General features: G+C 41.7%; 16 non-coding genes across 16 annotated transcripts; 9 read left to right on the plus strand and 7 right to left on the minus strand.

Moving 5' to 3' along the window:
• Positions 1-13: 13 nt before the first annotated feature.
• Positions 14-84, minus strand: trnal-uag. The gene has a single exon. It is a non-coding gene; the product is annotated as a tRNA-Leu (tRNA).
• A 986-nt stretch (positions 85-1,070) lies between these two features.
• On the plus strand, positions 1,071-1,142 carry trnag-ucc. Its single transcript has one exon. It is a non-coding gene; the product is annotated as a tRNA-Gly (tRNA).
• Positions 1,143-2,475: 1,333 nt separating this feature from the next.
• On the plus strand, positions 2,476-2,547 carry trnag-ucc. Its single transcript has one exon. It is a non-coding gene; the product is annotated as a tRNA-Gly (tRNA).
• Positions 2,548-2,834: 287 nt separating this feature from the next.
• Positions 2,835-2,906, minus strand: trnap-agg. Its single transcript has one exon. It is a non-coding gene; the product is annotated as a tRNA-Pro (tRNA).
• Positions 2,907-3,895: 989 nt separating this feature from the next.
• Positions 3,896-3,967, plus strand: trnag-ucc. The gene has a single exon. It is a non-coding gene; the product is annotated as a tRNA-Gly (tRNA).
• Positions 3,968-6,688: 2,721 nt separating this feature from the next.
• Positions 6,689-6,760, plus strand: trnag-ucc. Its single transcript has one exon. It is a non-coding gene; the product is annotated as a tRNA-Gly (tRNA).
• A 286-nt stretch (positions 6,761-7,046) lies between these two features.
• trnap-agg lies at positions 7,047-7,117 on the minus strand. Its single transcript has one exon. It is a non-coding gene; the product is annotated as a tRNA-Pro (tRNA).
• A 986-nt stretch (positions 7,118-8,103) lies between these two features.
• On the plus strand, positions 8,104-8,175 carry trnag-ucc. Its single transcript has one exon. It is a non-coding gene; the product is annotated as a tRNA-Gly (tRNA).
• Positions 8,176-8,462: 287 nt separating this feature from the next.
• trnap-agg lies at positions 8,463-8,534 on the minus strand. Its single transcript has one exon. It is a non-coding gene; the product is annotated as a tRNA-Pro (tRNA).
• Positions 8,535-9,521: 987 nt separating this feature from the next.
• trnag-ucc lies at positions 9,522-9,593 on the plus strand. Its single transcript has one exon. It is a non-coding gene; the product is annotated as a tRNA-Gly (tRNA).
• Positions 9,594-11,295: 1,702 nt separating this feature from the next.
• trnap-agg lies at positions 11,296-11,365 on the minus strand. The gene has a single exon. It is a non-coding gene; the product is annotated as a tRNA-Pro (tRNA).
• Positions 11,366-12,358: 993 nt separating this feature from the next.
• On the plus strand, positions 12,359-12,431 carry trnag-ucc. The gene has a single exon. It is a non-coding gene; the product is annotated as a tRNA-Gly (tRNA).
• A 1,349-nt stretch (positions 12,432-13,780) lies between these two features.
• On the plus strand, positions 13,781-13,852 carry trnag-ucc. The gene has a single exon. It is a non-coding gene; the product is annotated as a tRNA-Gly (tRNA).
• Positions 13,853-14,139: 287 nt separating this feature from the next.
• On the minus strand, positions 14,140-14,210 carry trnap-agg. The gene has a single exon. It is a non-coding gene; the product is annotated as a tRNA-Pro (tRNA).
• A 983-nt stretch (positions 14,211-15,193) lies between these two features.
• trnag-ucc lies at positions 15,194-15,264 on the plus strand. The gene has a single exon. It is a non-coding gene; the product is annotated as a tRNA-Gly (tRNA).
• A 287-nt stretch (positions 15,265-15,551) lies between these two features.
• Positions 15,552-15,626, minus strand: trnap-agg. Its single transcript has one exon. It is a non-coding gene; the product is annotated as a tRNA-Pro (tRNA).
• Between the last annotated feature and the right edge of the window lie 442 nt (positions 15,627-16,068).

Here is a 16,068-nt window from a genome sequence, read left to right on the forward strand (position 1 = left end):
AGGATCTGCAAAAGGGCTCATCCGGGATTTGAACCCGGGACCTCTCGCACTAAGCGAGAATCATACCCCCTAGACCAACGAGCCTTATGTCCAAAGTGTTTTTTTCTTTCTGCAGCAATGTCAGTGAAGATATCGATTGACGTGTCCACGGTGCTTGGAACGATTGAACATCATGTGAGTGTTTTGTGCTTTACTTGTGAGCATGACAGTCTTCCAAACTCTTGACCATGGTTCAGTTCAAATCTTCTGTAGTTCATCTGCTGTGTCTTTCACATTCTGTCTTCTTCAGTCGCGACTGCTAACTGATGACGAGTTTTTATAAATGAATATAGTGCAAAATGAGATCAAATCGTTTTTTAAGGAGAGATGAAAAAATAAGACTTCAAAAAGAATGGAACTCGTTTATTTTGAGTCAAATGACGCAAAGGTACGTGAATCAAAGTAAATTAATGTTGAAAATACCCATTCAAATAGATCAGTGTTCAACGAGAGAGATTGAGACTCAGCGTTTCCGTCTCCATCCTCCACAACTGCTTATGTTACCCCTCCATATCTGCAGTGAAAGATGGTGGACCGAGATCGTTTTTTGTCAAACTACGAGACATACCTATAATCGGTCTTCTCACTAAAACATCTCTAGCTTCCGAACCGTTTGACCTGCAATTTCGTATGACCACTCTCTGGAAAGGGGAGAGCCTCACGAACACGGTGGTATTCTCGATTTTTTCTCTACATACCCCACAAGTGTCAGGAGACTCCTCTGAAGTCAGAACAGTCTATGTGCCAACTTCTGTTTGTAGAATCCAAAATCTTTGGGCTTCAAAGTAATGTGACCCCACTTGTCGCAATGTTCTCCGTTTTGCCCTACGTTCCCCACAAGTGTCACGGCCTAATTTGAAGGTAACCTGTACTGATTAAAATGATAGATGTTTTAACCAGGGACCTCTAAACCTAAGCAATAATCATACACCTAAACCAACGATCCTTTTGGTCAAAGAATGATCAATTTCCACAAAAATGACGGTCAAGATATGAGTCGATGTCTCCATGTTGCTAATGACTAGCACATAGCATTGGTGGTATAGTGGTGAGCATAGCTGCCTTCCAAGCAGTTGACCTGGGTTCGATTCCCGACCAATGCAGAGCATGAAAAATTCACTAGTTTTAGGCCCTGGATGTCATTTCAAGTGTATTACATTTGAATCATTATCGTTGTTCGTGGCAGTTAGAATTGCTCCTACATTCTTCAGTTTATCTAAAATAATAAATGTTGACGTTGAACCAACAAGTGCATATCAAAATAGATTTGCAGTCCATCGCCAAAACCATTCAGCCATCCTTGTCCTGCGCCCAAGATGTGATAGTTGGCATTCCGACCATTGGTCAAAGATCTGCCTGTCTTTGTTCAAGGATCTGCAAAGGGCTCATCCGGATTTGAACCCGGGACCTCTCGCACCCTAAGCGAGAATCATACCCCTAGACCAACGAGCCTTATGTCCAAAGTGTTTTTCTTTCTTTCTGCAGCAATGTCAGTGAAGATATCGATTGACGTGTCCACGGTGCTTGGAACGATTGAACATCATGTGAGTGTTTTGTGCTTTACTTGTGAGCATGACAGTCTTCCAAACTCTTGACCATGGTTCAGTTCAAATCTTCTGTAGTTCATCTGCTGTGTCTTTCATTCTGTCTTCTTCAGTCGCGACTGCTAACTGATGACGAAGTTTTTATAAATGAATATAGTGCAAAATGAGATCAAATCGTTTTTTAAGGAGAGATGAAAAAATAAGACTTCAAAAAGAATGGAACTCGTTTATTTTGAGTCAAATGACGCAAAGGTACGTGAATCAAAGTAAATTAATGTTGAAAATACCCATTCAAATAGATCAGTGTTCAACGAGAGAGATTGAGACTCAGCGTTTCCGTCTCCATCCTCCACAACTGCTTATGTTACCCCTCCATATCTGCAGTGAAAGATGGTGGACCGAGATCGTTTTTGTCAAACTACGAGACATACCTATAATCGGTCTTCTCACTAAAACATCTCTAGCTTCCGAACCGTTTGACCTGCAATTTCGTATGACCACTCTCTGGAAAGGGGAGAGCTCACGAACACGGTGGTATTCTCGATTTTTCTCTACATACCCCACAAGTGTCAGGAGACTCCTCTGAAGTCAGAACAGTCTATGTGCCAACTTCTGTTTGTAGAATCCAAAATCTTTGGGCTTCAAAGTAATGTGACCCCACTTGTCGCAATGTTCTCCGTTTTGCCCTACGTTCCCCACAAGTGTCACGGCCTAATTTGAAGGTAACCTGTACTGATTAAAATGATAGATGTTTTAACCAGGGACCTCTCAACCTAAGCAATAATCATACACCTAAACCAACGATCCTTTTGGTCAAAGAATGATCAATTTCCACAAAAATGACGGTCAAGATATGAGTCGATGTCTCCATGTTGCTAATGACTAGCACATAGCATTGGTGGTATAGTGGTGAGCATAGCTGCCTTCCAAGCAGTTGACCTGGGTTCGATTCCCGACCAATGCAGAGCATGAAAAATTCACTAGTTTTAGGCCCTGGATGTCATTTCAAGTGTATTACATTTGAATCATTATCGTTGTTCGTGGCAGTTAGAATTGCTCCTACATTCTTCAGTTTATCTAAAATAATAAATGTTGTGCGACGTTGAACCAACAAGTGCATATCAAAATAGATTTGCAGTCCATCGCCAAAACCATTCAGCCATCCTTGTCCTGCGCCCAAGAGGTGATAGTTGGCATTCCGACCATTGGTCAAAGATCTGCCTGTCTGAGCTTGTTCAAGGATCTGCAAAAGGGCTCATCCGGGATTTGAACCCGGGACCTCTCGCACCCTAAGCGAGAATCATACCCCTAGACCAACGAGCCTTATGTCCAAAGTGTTTTTCTTTCTTTCTGCAGCAATGTCAGTGAAGATATCGATTGACGTGTCCACGGTGCTTGGAACGATTGAACATCATGTGAGTGTTTTGTGCTTTACTTGTGAGCATGACAGTCTTCCAAACTCTTGACCATGGTTCAGTTCAAATCTTCTGTAGTTCATCTGCTGTGTCTTTCACATTCTGTCTTCTTCAGTCGCGACTGCTAACTGATGACGAGTTTTTATAAATGAATATAGTGCAAAATGAGATCAAATCGTTTTTTAAGAGAGATGAAAAAATAAGACTTCAAAAAGAATGGAACTCGTTTATTTTGAGTCAAATGACGCAAAGGTACGTGAATCAAAGTAAATTAATGTTGAAAATACCCATTCAAATAGATCAGTGTTCAACGAGAGAGATTGAGACTCAGCGTTTCCGTCTCCATCCTCCACAACTGCTTATGTTACCCCTCCATATCTGCAGTGAAAGATGGTGGACCGAGATCGTTTTTTGTCAAACTACGAGACATACCTATAATCGGTCTTCTCACTAAAACATCTCTAGCTTCCGAACCGTTTGACCTGCAATTTCGTATGACCACTCTCTGGAAAGGGGAGAGCCTCACGAACACGGTGGTATTCTCGATTTTTCTCTACATACCCCACAAGTGTCAGGAGACTCCTCTGAAGTCAGAACAGTCTATGTGCCAACTTCTGTTTGTAGAATCCAAAATCTTTGGGCTTCAAAGTAATGTGACCCCACTTGTCGCAATGTTCTCCGTTTTGCCCTACGTTCCCCACAAGTGTCACGGCCTAATTTGAAGGTAACCTGTACTGATTAAAATGATAGATGTTTTAACCAGGGACCTCTCGCAAACCTAAGCAATAATCATACACCTAAACCAACGATCCTTTTGGTCAAAGAATGATCAATTTCCACAAAAATGACGGTCAAGATATGAGTCGATGTCTCCATGTTGCTAATGACTAGCACATAGCATTGGTGGTATAGTGGTGAGCATAGCTGCCTTCCAAGCAGTTGACCTGGGTTCGATTCCCGACCAATGCAGAGCATGAAAAATTCACTAGTTTTAGGCCCTGGATGTCATTTCAAGTGTATTACATTTGAATCATTATCGTTGTTCTTGGCAGTTAGAATTGCTCCTACATTCTTCAGTTTATCTAAAATAATAAATGTTGTGCGACGTTGAACCAACAAGTGCATATCAAAATAGATTTGCAGTCCATCGCCAAAACCATTCAGCCATCCTTGTCCTGCGCCCAAGAGGTGATAGTTGGCATTCTGACCATTGGCCAAAGATCTGCCTGTCTGAGCTTGTTCAAGGATCTGCAAAAATCCGGGATTTGAACCCGGGACCTCTCGCACCCTAAGCGAGAATCATACCCCTAGACCAACGACCTTATGTCCAAAGTGTTTTTCTTTCTTTCTGCAGCAATGTCAGTGAAGATATCGATTGACGTGTCCACGGTGCTTGGAACGATTGAACATCATGTGAGTGTTTTGTGCTTTACTTGTGAGCATGACAGTCTTCCAAACTCTTGACCATGGTTCAGTTCAAATCTTCTGTAGTTCATCTGCTGTGTCTTTCACATTCTGTCTTCTTCAGTCGCGACTGCTAACTGATGACGAGTTTTTATAAATGAATATAGTGCAAAATGAGATCAAATCGTTTTTAAGGAGAGATGAAAAAATAAGACTTCAAAAAGAATGGAACTCGTTTATTTTGAGTCAAATGACGCAAAGGTACGTGAATCAAAGTAAATTAATGTTGAAAATACCCATTCAAATAGATCAGTGTTCAACGAGAGAGATTGAGACTCAGCGTTTCCGTCTCCATCCTCCACAACTGCTTATGTTACCCCTCCATATCTGCAGTGAAAGATGGTGGACCGAGATCGTTTTTTGTCAAACTACGAGACATACCTATAATCGGTCTTCTCACTAAAACATCTCTAGCTTCCGAACCGTTTGACCTGCAATTTCGTATGACCACTCTCTGAAAGGAGAGCCTCACGAACACGGTGGTATTCTCGATTTTTCTACATACCCCACAAGTGTCAGGAGACTCCTCTGAAGTCAGAACAGTCTATGTGCCAACTTCTGTTTGTAGAATCCAAAATCTTTGGGCTTCAAAGTAATGTGACCCCACTTGTCGCAATGTTCTCCGTTTTGCCCTACTTCCCCACAAGTGTCACGGCCTAATTTGAAGGTAACCTGTACTGATTAAAATGATGATGTTTTAACCAGGACCTCTGTTTAAGCAATAATCATACACCTAAACCAACGATCCTTTTGGTCAAAGAATGATTTTCCAAAAAATGACGGTCAAGATATGACGTGTCTCCATGTTGCTAATGACTAGCACATAGCATTGGTGGTATAGTGGTGAGCATAGCCCTTCCAAGCAGTTGACCCGGGTTCGATTCCCGACAATGCAGAGCATGAAAAATTCATTAGTTTTAGGGCCTGGATGTTTTTCTCATTTCAAGTGTATTACATTTGAATCATTATCCTGGCAGTTAGAATTGCTCCTACATTCTTCAGTTTATCTAAAAATAAATGTTGTGCGAGATTGAACCAACAAGTGCATATGAAAATAGTTTGCAGTCCAAAATCGCCAAACCATTCAGCCATCCTTGTCCTGCGCCCAAGAGGTGATAGTTGGCATTCGACCATTGGTCAAAGATCTGCCTGTCTGAGCTTGTTCAAGGATCTGCAAAGGGCTCATAGGATTGAACCCGGGACCTCTCGCACCTAAGCGAAATCATACAACGATCCTTTTGGTCAAAGTGTTTTTCTTTCTTTCTGCAGCAATGTCAGTGAAGATATCGATTGACGTGTCCACGGTGCTTGGAACGATTGAACATCATGTGAGTGTTTTGTGCTTTACTTGTGAGCATGACAGTCTTCCAAACTCTTGACCATGGTTCAGTTCAAATCTTCTGTAGTTCATCTGCTGTGTCTTTCACATTCTGTCTTCTTCAGTCGCGACTGCTAACTGATGACGAGTTTTTATAAATGAATATAGTGCAAAATGAGATCAAATCGTTTTTTAAGGAGAGATGAAAAAATAAGACTTCAAAAAGAATGGAACTCGTTTATTTTGAGTCAAATGACGCAAAGGTACGTGAATCAAAGTAAATTAATGTTGAAAATACCCATTCAAATAGATCAGTGTTCAACGAGAGAGATTGAGACTCAGCGTTTCCGTCTCCATCCTCCACAACTGCTTATGTTACCCTCCATATCTGCAGTGAAAGATGGTGGACCGAGATCGTTTTTGTCAAACTACGAGACATACCTATAATCGGTCTTCTCACTAAAACATCTCTAGCTTCCGAACCGTTTGACCTGCAATTTCAAACTCTGACCACTCTCTGGAAAGGGGAGAGCCTCACGAACACGGTGGTATTCTCGATTTTTCTCTACATACCCCACAAGTGTCAGGAGACTCCTCTGAAGTCAGAACAGTCTATGTGCCAACTTCTGTTTGTAGAATCCAAAATCTTTGGGCTTCAAAGTAATGTGACCCCACTTGTCGCAATGTTCTCCGTTTTGCCCTACGTTCCCCACAAGTGTCACGGCCTAATTTGAAGGTAACCTGTACTGATTAAAATGATAGATGTTTTAACCAGGGACCTCTCGCAACCTAAGCAATAATCATACACCTAAACCAACGATCCTTTTGGTCAAAGAATGATCAATTTCCACAAAAATGACGGTCAAGATATGAGTCGATGTCTCCATGTTGCTAATGACTAGCACATAGCATTGGTGGTATAGTGGTGAGCATAGCTGCCTTCCAAGCAGTTGACCTGGGTTCGATTCCCGGCCAATGCAGAGCATGAAAAATTCACTAGTTTTAGGCCCTGGATGTCATTTCAAGTGTATTACATTTGAATCATTATCGTTGTTCGTGGCAGTTAGAATTGCTCCTACATTCTTCAGTTTATCTAAATTAATAAATGTTGTGCGACGTTGAACCAACAAGTGCATATCAAAATAGATTTGCAGTCCATCGCCAAAACCATTCAGCCATCCTTGTCCTGCGCCCAAGAGGTGATAGTTGGCATTCCGACCATTGGTCAAAGATCTGCCTGTCTGAGCTTGTTCAAGGATCTGCAAAGGGCTCATCCGGGATTTGAACCCGGGACCTCTCGCACCCTAAGCGAGAATCATACCCTAGACCAACGAGCCTTATGTCCAAAGTGTTTTTCTTCTTTCTGCAGCAATGTCAGTGAAGATATCGATTGACGTGTCCACGGTGCTTGGAACGATTGAACATCATGTGAGTGTTTTGTGCTTTACTTGTGAGCATGACAGTCTTCCAAACTCTTGACCATGGTTCAGTTCAAATCTTCTGTAGTTCATCTGCTGTGTCTTTCACATTCTGTCTTCTTCAGTCGCGACTGCTAACTGATGACGAGTTTTTATAAATGAATATAGTGCAAAATGAGATCAAATCGTTTTTTAAGGAGAGATGAAAAAATAAGACTTCAAAAAGAATGGAACTCGTTTATTTTGAGTCAAATGACGCAAAGGTACGTGAATCAAAGTAAATTAATGTTGAAAATACCCATTCAAATAGATCAGTGTTCAACGAGAGAGATTGAGACTCAGCGTTTCCGTCTCCATCCTCCACAACTGCTTATGTTACCCCTCCATATCTGCAGTGAAAGATGGTGGACCGAGATCGTTTTTTGTCAAACTACGAGACATACCTATAATCGGTCTTCTCACTAAAACATCTCTAGCTTCCGAACCGTTTGACCTGCAATTTCGTATGACCACTCTCTGGAAAGGGGAGCCTCACGAACACGGTGGTATTCTCGATTTTTCTCTACATACCCCACAAGTGTCAGGAGACTCCTCTGAAGTCAGAACAGTCTATGTGCCAACTTCTGTTTGTAGAATCCAAAATCTTTGGGCTTCAAAGTAATGTGACCCCACTTGTCGCAATGTTCTCCGTTTTGCCCTACGTTCCCCACAAGTGTCACGGCCTAATTTGAAGGTAACCTGTACTGATTAAAATGATAGATGTTTTAACCAGGGACCTCTCGCAACCTAAGCAATAATCATACACCTAAACCAACGATCCTTTTGGTCAAAGAATGATCAATTTCCACAAAAATGACGGTCAAGATATGAGTCGATGTCTCCATGTTGCTAATGACTAGCACATAGCATTGGTGGTATAGTGGTGAGCATAGCTGCCTTCCAAGCAGTTGACCTGGGTTCGATTCCCGACCAATGCAGAGCATGAAAAATTCACTAGTTTTAGGCCCTGGATGTCATTTCAAGTGTATTACATTTGAATCATTATCGTTGTTCGTGGCAGTTAGAATTGCTCCTACATTCTTCAGTTTATCTAAAATAATAAATGTTGTGCGACGTTGAACCAACAAGTGCATATCAAAATAGATTTGCAGTCCATCGCCAAAACCATTCAGCCATCCTTGTCCTGCGCCCAAGAGGTGATAGTTGGCATTCCGACCATTGGTCAAAGATCTGCCTGTCTGAGCTTGTTCAAGGATCTGCAAAAGGGCTCATCCGGGATTTGAACCCGGGACCTCTCGCACCCTAAGCGAGAATCATACCCCTAGACCAACGAGCCTTATGTCCAAAGTGTTTTTCTTTCTTTCTGCAGCAATGTCAGTGAAGATATCGATTGACGTGTCCACGGTGCTTGGAACGATTGAACATCATGTGAGTGTTTTGTGCTTTACTTGTGAGCATGACAGTCTTCCAAACTCTTGACCATGGTTCAGTTCAAATCTTCTGTAGTTCATCTGCTGTGTCTTTCACATTCTGTCTTCTTCAGTCGCGACTGCTAACTGATGACGAGTTTTTATAAATGAATATAGTGCAAAATGAGATCAAATCGTTTTTTAAGGAGAGATGAAAAATAAGACTTCAAAAAGAATGGAACTCGTTTATTTTGAGTCAAATGACGCAAAGGTACGTGAATCAAAGTAAATTAATGTTGAAAATACCCATTCAAATAGATCAGTGTTCAACGAGAGAGATTGAGACTCAGCGTTTCCGTCTCCATCCTCCACAACTGCTTATGTTACCCCTCCATATCTGCAGTGAAAGATGGTGGACCGAGATCGTTTTTTGTCAAACTACGAGACATACCTATAATCGGTCTTCTCACTAAAACATCTCTAGCTTCGAACCGTTTGACCTGCAATTTCGTATGACCACTCTCTGGAAAGGGGAGAGCCTCACGAACACGGTGGTATTCTCGATTTTTCTCTACATACCCCACAAGTGTCAGGAGACTCCTCTGAAGTCAGAACAGTCTATGTGCCAACTTCTGTTTGTAGAATCCAAAATCTTTGGGCTTCAAAGTAATGTGACCCCACTTGTCGCAATGTTCTCCGTTTTGCCCTACGTTCCCCACAAGTGTCACGGCCTAATTTGAAGGTAACCTGTACTGATTAAAATGATAGATGTTTTAACCAGGGACCTCTCGCAACCTAAGCAATAATCATACACCTAAACCAACGATCCTTTTGGTCAAAGAATGATCAATTTCCACAAAAATGACGGTCAAGATATGAGTCGATGTCTCCATGTTGCTAATGACTAGCACATAGCATTGGTGGTATAGTGGTGAGCATAGCTGCCTTCCAAGCAGTTGACCTGGGTTCGATTCCCGGCCAATGCAGAGCATGAAAAATTCACTAGTTTTAGGCCCTGGATGTCATTTCAAGTGTATTACATTTGAATCATTATCGTTGTTCGTGGCAGTTAGAATTGCTCCTACATTCTTCAGTTTATCTAAAATAATAAATGTTGTGCGACGTTGAACCAACAAGTGCATATCAAAATAGATTTGCAGTCCATCGCCAAACCATTCAGCCATCCTTGTCCTGCCCCAAGAGGTGATAGTTGGCATTCCGACCATTGGTCAAAGATCTGCCTGTCTGAGCTTGTTCAAAATGATAGATCCAGGATTTGAACCAGGGGACCTCTCGCACCTAAGCGAGAATCATACCCCTAGTCCAACGAGCCTTATGTCCAAAGTGTTTTTCTTTCTTTCTGCAGCAATGTCAGTGAAGATATCGATTGACGTGTCCACGGTGCTTGGAACGATTGAACATCATGTGAGTGTTTTGTGCTTTACTTGTGAGCATGACAGTCTTCCAAACTCTTGACCATGGTTCAGTTCAAATCTTCTGTAGTTCATCTGCTGTGTCTTTCACATTCTGTCTTCTTCAGTCGCGACTGCTAACTGATGACGAGTTTTTATAAATGAATATAGTGCAAAATGAGATCAAATCGTTTTTTAAGGAGAGATGAAAAAATAAGACTTCAAAAAGAATGGAACTCGTTTATTTTGAGTCAAATGACGCAAAGGTACGTGAATCAAAGTAAATTAATGTTGAAAATACCCATTCAAATAGATCAGTGTTCAACGAGAGAGATTGAGACTCAGCGTTTCCGTCTCCATCCTCCACAACTGCTTATGTTACCCTCCATATCTGCAGTGAAAGATGGTGGACCGAGATCGTTTTTGTCAAACTACGAGACATACCTATAATCGGTCTTCTCACTAAAACATCTCTAGCTTCCGAACCGTTTGACCTGCAATTTCGTATGACCACTCTCTGGAAAGGGGAGAGCCTCACGAACACGGTGGTATTCTCGATTTTTTCTACATACCCCACAAGTGTCAGGAGACTCCTCTGAAGTCAGAACAGTCTATGTGCCAACTTCTGTTTGTAGAATCCAAAATCTTTGGGTTCAAAGTAATGTGACCCCACTTGTCGCAATGTTCTCCGTTTGCCCTACGCTCCCCACAAGTGTCACGGCCTAATTTGAAGGTAACCTGTACTGATTAAAATGATAGATGTTTTAACCAGGACCTCTCGCAACCTAAGCAATAATCATACACCTAAACCAACGATCCTTTTGGTCAAAGAATGATCAATTTCCACAAAATGACGGTCAAGATATGAGTCAGTGTCTCCATGTTGCTAAATTGACTAGCACATTGGAACGATTGAACATCATATGTTAGGGACCCTGTGTTTTGTAGTGGTGAGCATAGCTGCCAGTCTTCCAAACTTGACCAACAAGGTTTGATTCAATGCAGAGCCTGAAAAAATTCATATTTTAAGGGCCCAGCTGTGTCATTTCAAATATTACATTTGAATCATTATCGTTACTGTTGTGGCAGTTAGAATGATAGATTCTTTTTATCTAAATTAATAAATGAGTGCAAAGAACCAACAAGTTAAGGAGATCAAAATCATAAGATTTGCACCAAAGAATCAAAAAACCATTCAGCCATCCTTGACTCCTGCGCCCAAGAGTGAAGTCAAAGTGTTTCTGCCTGTCTGAGCTTGTTCAAATAGATCTGCAAAGGGCTCATCCGGGATTTGAACCCGGGACCTCTCGCACCCTAAGCGAGAATCATACCTAGACCAACGAGCCTTATGTCCAAAGTGTTTTTACTTTCTTTCTGCAGCAATGTCAGTGAAGATTTTTTGACGTGTCCACGGTGCTTGGAACGATTGAACATCATGTGAGTGTTTTGTGCTTTACTTGTGAGCATGACAGTCTTCCAAACTCTTGACCATGGTTCAGTTCAAATCTTCTGTAGTTCATCTGCTGTGTCTTTCACATTCTGTCTTCTTCAGTCGCGACTGCTAACTGATGACGAGTTTTTATAAATTAATATAGTGCAAAAAATGAGATCAAATCGTTTTTTAAGGAGAGATGAAAAATAAGACTTCAAAAAGAATGGAACTCGTTTATTTTGAGTCAAATGACGCAAAGGTACGTGAATCAAAGTAAATTAATGTTGAAAATACCCATTCAAATAGATCAGTGTTCAACGAGAGAGATTGAGACTCAGCAATTTCCGTCTCCATCCTCCACAACTGCTTATGTTACCCTCCATATCTGCAGTGAAAGATGGTGGACCGAGATCGTTTTTTGTCAAACTACGAGACATACCTATAATCGGTCTTCTCACTAAAACATCTCTAGCTTCCGAACCGTTTGACCTGCAATTTCAGTATGACCACTCTCTGGAAAGGGGAGAGCCTCACGAACACGGTGGTATTCTCGATTTTTTCTCTACATACCCCACAAGTGTCAGGAGACTCCTCTGAAGTCAGAACAGTCTATGTGCCAACTTCTGTTTGTAGAATCCAAAATCTTTGGGCTTCAAAGTAATGTGACCCCACTTGTCGCAATGTTCTCCGTTTTTGCCCTACGTTCCCCCACAAGTGTCACGGCCTAATTTGAAGGTAACCTGTACTGATTAAAATGATAGATGTTTTAACCAGGGACCTCTCGCAACCTAAGCAATAATCATACACCTAAACCAACGATCCTTTTGGTCAAAGAATGATCAATTTCCACAAAAATGACGGTCAAGATATGAGTCGATGTCTCCATGTTGCTAATGACTAGCACATAGCATTGGTGGTATAGTGGTGAGCATAGCTGCCTTCCAAGCAGTTGACCCGGGTTCGATTCCCTGGCCAATGCAGAGCATGAAAAATTCATTAGTTTTAGGCCCTGGATGTCATTTCAAGTGTATTACATTTGAATCATTATCGTTGTTCGTGGCAGTTAGAATTGCTCCTACATTCTTCAGTTTATCTAAAATAATAAATGTTGTGCGACGTTGAACCAACAAGTGCATATCAAAATAGATTTGCAGTCCATCGCCAAAACCATTCAGCCATCCTTGTCCTGCGCCCAAGAGGTGATAGTTGGCATTCCGACCATTGGTCAAAGATCTGCCTGTCTGAGCTTGTTCAAGGATCTGCAAAAGGGCTCATCCAGGATTTGAACCGGGACCTCTCGCACCCTAAGCGAGAATCATACCCCTAGACCAACGAGCCTTATGTCCAAAGTGTGTTTTTCTTTCTTTCTGCAGCAATGTCAGTGAAGATATCGATTGACGTGTCCACGGTGCTTGGAACGATTGAACATCATGTGAGTGTTTTGTGCTTTACTTGTGAGCATGACAGTCTTCCAAACTCTTGACCATGGTTCAGTTCAAATCTTCTGTAGTTCATCTGCTGTGTCTTTCACATTCTGTCTTCTTCAGTCGCGACTGCTAACTGATGACGAGTTTTTATAAATGAATATAGTGCAAAATGAGATCAAATCGTTTTTTAAGGAGAGATGAAAAAATAAGACTTCAAAAAGAATGGAACTCGTTTATTTTGAGTCAAATGACGCAAAGGTACGTGAATCAAAGTAAATTAATGTTGAAAATACCCATTCAAATAGATCAGTGTTCAACGAGAGAGATTGAGACTCAGCGTTTCCGTCTCCATCCTCCACAACTGCTTATGTTACCCCTCCATATCTGCAGTGAAAGATGGTGGACCGAGATCGTTTTTTGTCAAACTACGAGACATACCTATAATCGGTCTTCTCACTAAAACATCTCTAGCTTCCGAACCGTTTGACCTGCAATTTCGTATGACCACTCTCTGGAAAGGGGAGAGCCTCACGAACACGGTGGTATTCTCGATTTTTCTCTACATACCCCACAAGTGTCAGGAGACTCCTCTGAAGTCAGAACAGTCTATGTGCCAACTTCTGTTTGTAGAATCCAAAATCTTTGGGCTTCAAAGTAATGTGACCCCACTTGTCGCAATGTTCTCCGTTTTGCCCTAATGTTCCCACAAGTGTCACGGCCTAATTTGAAGGTAACCTGTACTGATTAAAATGATAGATGTTTTAACCAGGGACCTCTCGCAACCTAAGCAATAATCATACACCTAAACCAACGATCCTTTTGGTCAAAGAATGATCAATTTCCACAAAAATGACGGTCAAGATATGAGTCGATGTCTCCATGTTGCTAATGACTAGCACATAGCATTGGTGGTATAGTGGTGAGCATAGCTGCCTTCCAAGCAGTTGACCCGGGTTCGATTCCCGGCCAATGCAGAGCATGAAAAATTCACTAGTTTTAGGCCCTGGATGTCATTTCAAGTGTATTACATTTGAATCATTATCGTTGTTCGTGGCAGTTAGAATTGCTCCTACATTCTTCAGTTTATCTAAATTAATAAATGTTGTGCGACGTTGAACCAACAAGTGCATATCAAAATAGATTTGCAGTCCATCGCCAAAACCATTCAGCCATCCTTGTCCTGCGCCCAAGAGGTGATAGTTGGCATTCCGACCATTGGCCAAAGATCTGCCTGTCTGAGCTTGTTCAAGGATCTGCAAAAGGGCTCATCCGGGATTTGAACCCGGGACCTCTCGCACCCTAAGCGAGAATCATACCCTAGACCAACGAGCCTTATGTCCAAAGTGTTTTTCTTTCTTTCTGCAGCAATGTCAGTGAAGATATCGATTGACGTGTCCACGGTGCTTGGAACGATTGAACATCATGTGAGTGTTTTGTGCTTTACTTGTGAGCATGACAGTCTTCCAAACTCTTGACCATGGTTCAGTTCAAATCTTCTGTAGTTCATCTGCTGTGTCTTTCACATTCTGTCTTCTTCAGTCGCGACTGCTAACTGATGACGAGTTTTTATAAATGAATATAGTGCAAAATGAGATCAAATCGTTTTTTAAGGAGAGATGAAAAAATAAGACTTCAAAAAGAATGGAACTCGTTTATTTTGAGTCAAATGACGCAAAGGTACGTGAATCAAAGTAAATTAATGTTGAAAATACCCATTCAAATAGATCAGTGTTCAACGAGAGAGATTGAGACTCAGCGTTTCCGTCTCCATCCTCCACAACTGCTTATGTTACCCTCCATATCTGCAGTGAAAGATGGTGGACCGAGATCGTTTTTGTCAAACTACGAGACATACCTATAATCGGTCTTCTCACTAAAACATCTCTAGCTTCCGAACCGTTTGACCTGCAATTTCGTATGACCACTCTCTGGAAAGGGGAGAGCCTCACGAACACGGTGGTATTCTCGATTTTCTCTACATACCCCACAAGTGTCAGGAGACTCCTCTGAAGTCAGAACAGTCTATGTGCCAACTTCTGTTTGTAGAATCCAAAATCTTTGGGCTTCAAAGTAATGTGACCCCACTTGTCGCAATGTTCTCCGTTTTGCCCTACGTTCCCCACAAGTGTCACGGCCTAATTTGAAGGTAACCTGTACTGATTAAAATGATAGATGTTTTAACCAGGGACCTCGCAACCTAAGCAATAATCATACACCTAAACCAACGATCCTTTGGTCAAAGAATGATCAATTTCCACAAAAATGACGGTCAAGATATGAGTCGATGTCTCCATGTTGCTAATGACTAGCACATAGCATTGGTGGTATAGTGGTGAGCATAGCTGCCTTCCAAGCAGTTGACCGGGTTCGATTCCTGGCCAATGCAGAGCATGAAAAATTCATTAGTTTTAGGGCCTGGATGTCATTTCAAGTGTATTACATTTGAATCATTATCGTTGTTCGTGGCAGTTAGAATTGCTCCTACATTCTTCAGTTTATCTAAATTAATAAATGTTGTGCGACGTTGAACCAACAAGTGCATATCAAAATAGATTTGCAGTCCATCGCCAAAACCATTCAGCCATCCTTGTCCTGCGCCCAAGAGGTGATAGTTGGCATTCCGACCATTGGCCAAAGATCTGCCTGTCTGAGCTTGTTCAAGGATCTGCAAAATGGCTCATCCAGGATTTGAACCAGGGACCTCTCGCACCCTAAGCGAGAATCATACCTAGCCTAGACCAACGAGCCTTATGTCCAAAGTGTTTTTCTTTCTTTCTGCAGCAATGTCAGTGAAGATATTGATTGACGTGTCCACGGTGCTTGGAACGATTGAACATCATGTGAGTGTTTTGTGCTTTACTTGTGAGCATGACAGTCTTCCAAACTCTTGACCATGGTTCAGTTCAAATCTTCTGTAGTTCATCTGCTGTGTCTTTCACATTCTGTCTTCTTCAGTCGCGACTGCTAACTGATGACGAGTTTTTATAAATGAATATAGTGCAAAATGAGATCAAATCGTTTTTTAAGGAGAGATGAAAAAATAAGACTTCAAAAAGAATGGAACTCGTTTATTTTGAGTCAAATGACGCAAAGGTACGTGAATCAAAGTAAATTAATGTTGAAAATACCCATTCAAATAGATCAGTGTTCAACGAGAGAGATTGAGACTCAGCGTTCCGTCTCCATCCTC

The sequence above is a fragment of the Oncorhynchus gorbuscha genome, linkage group LG03, assembly GCF_021184085.1.
Source record: "Oncorhynchus gorbuscha isolate QuinsamMale2020 ecotype Even-year linkage group LG03, OgorEven_v1.0, whole genome shotgun sequence".
Taxonomy (NCBI): domain Eukaryota; kingdom Metazoa; phylum Chordata; class Actinopteri; order Salmoniformes; family Salmonidae; genus Oncorhynchus; species Oncorhynchus gorbuscha.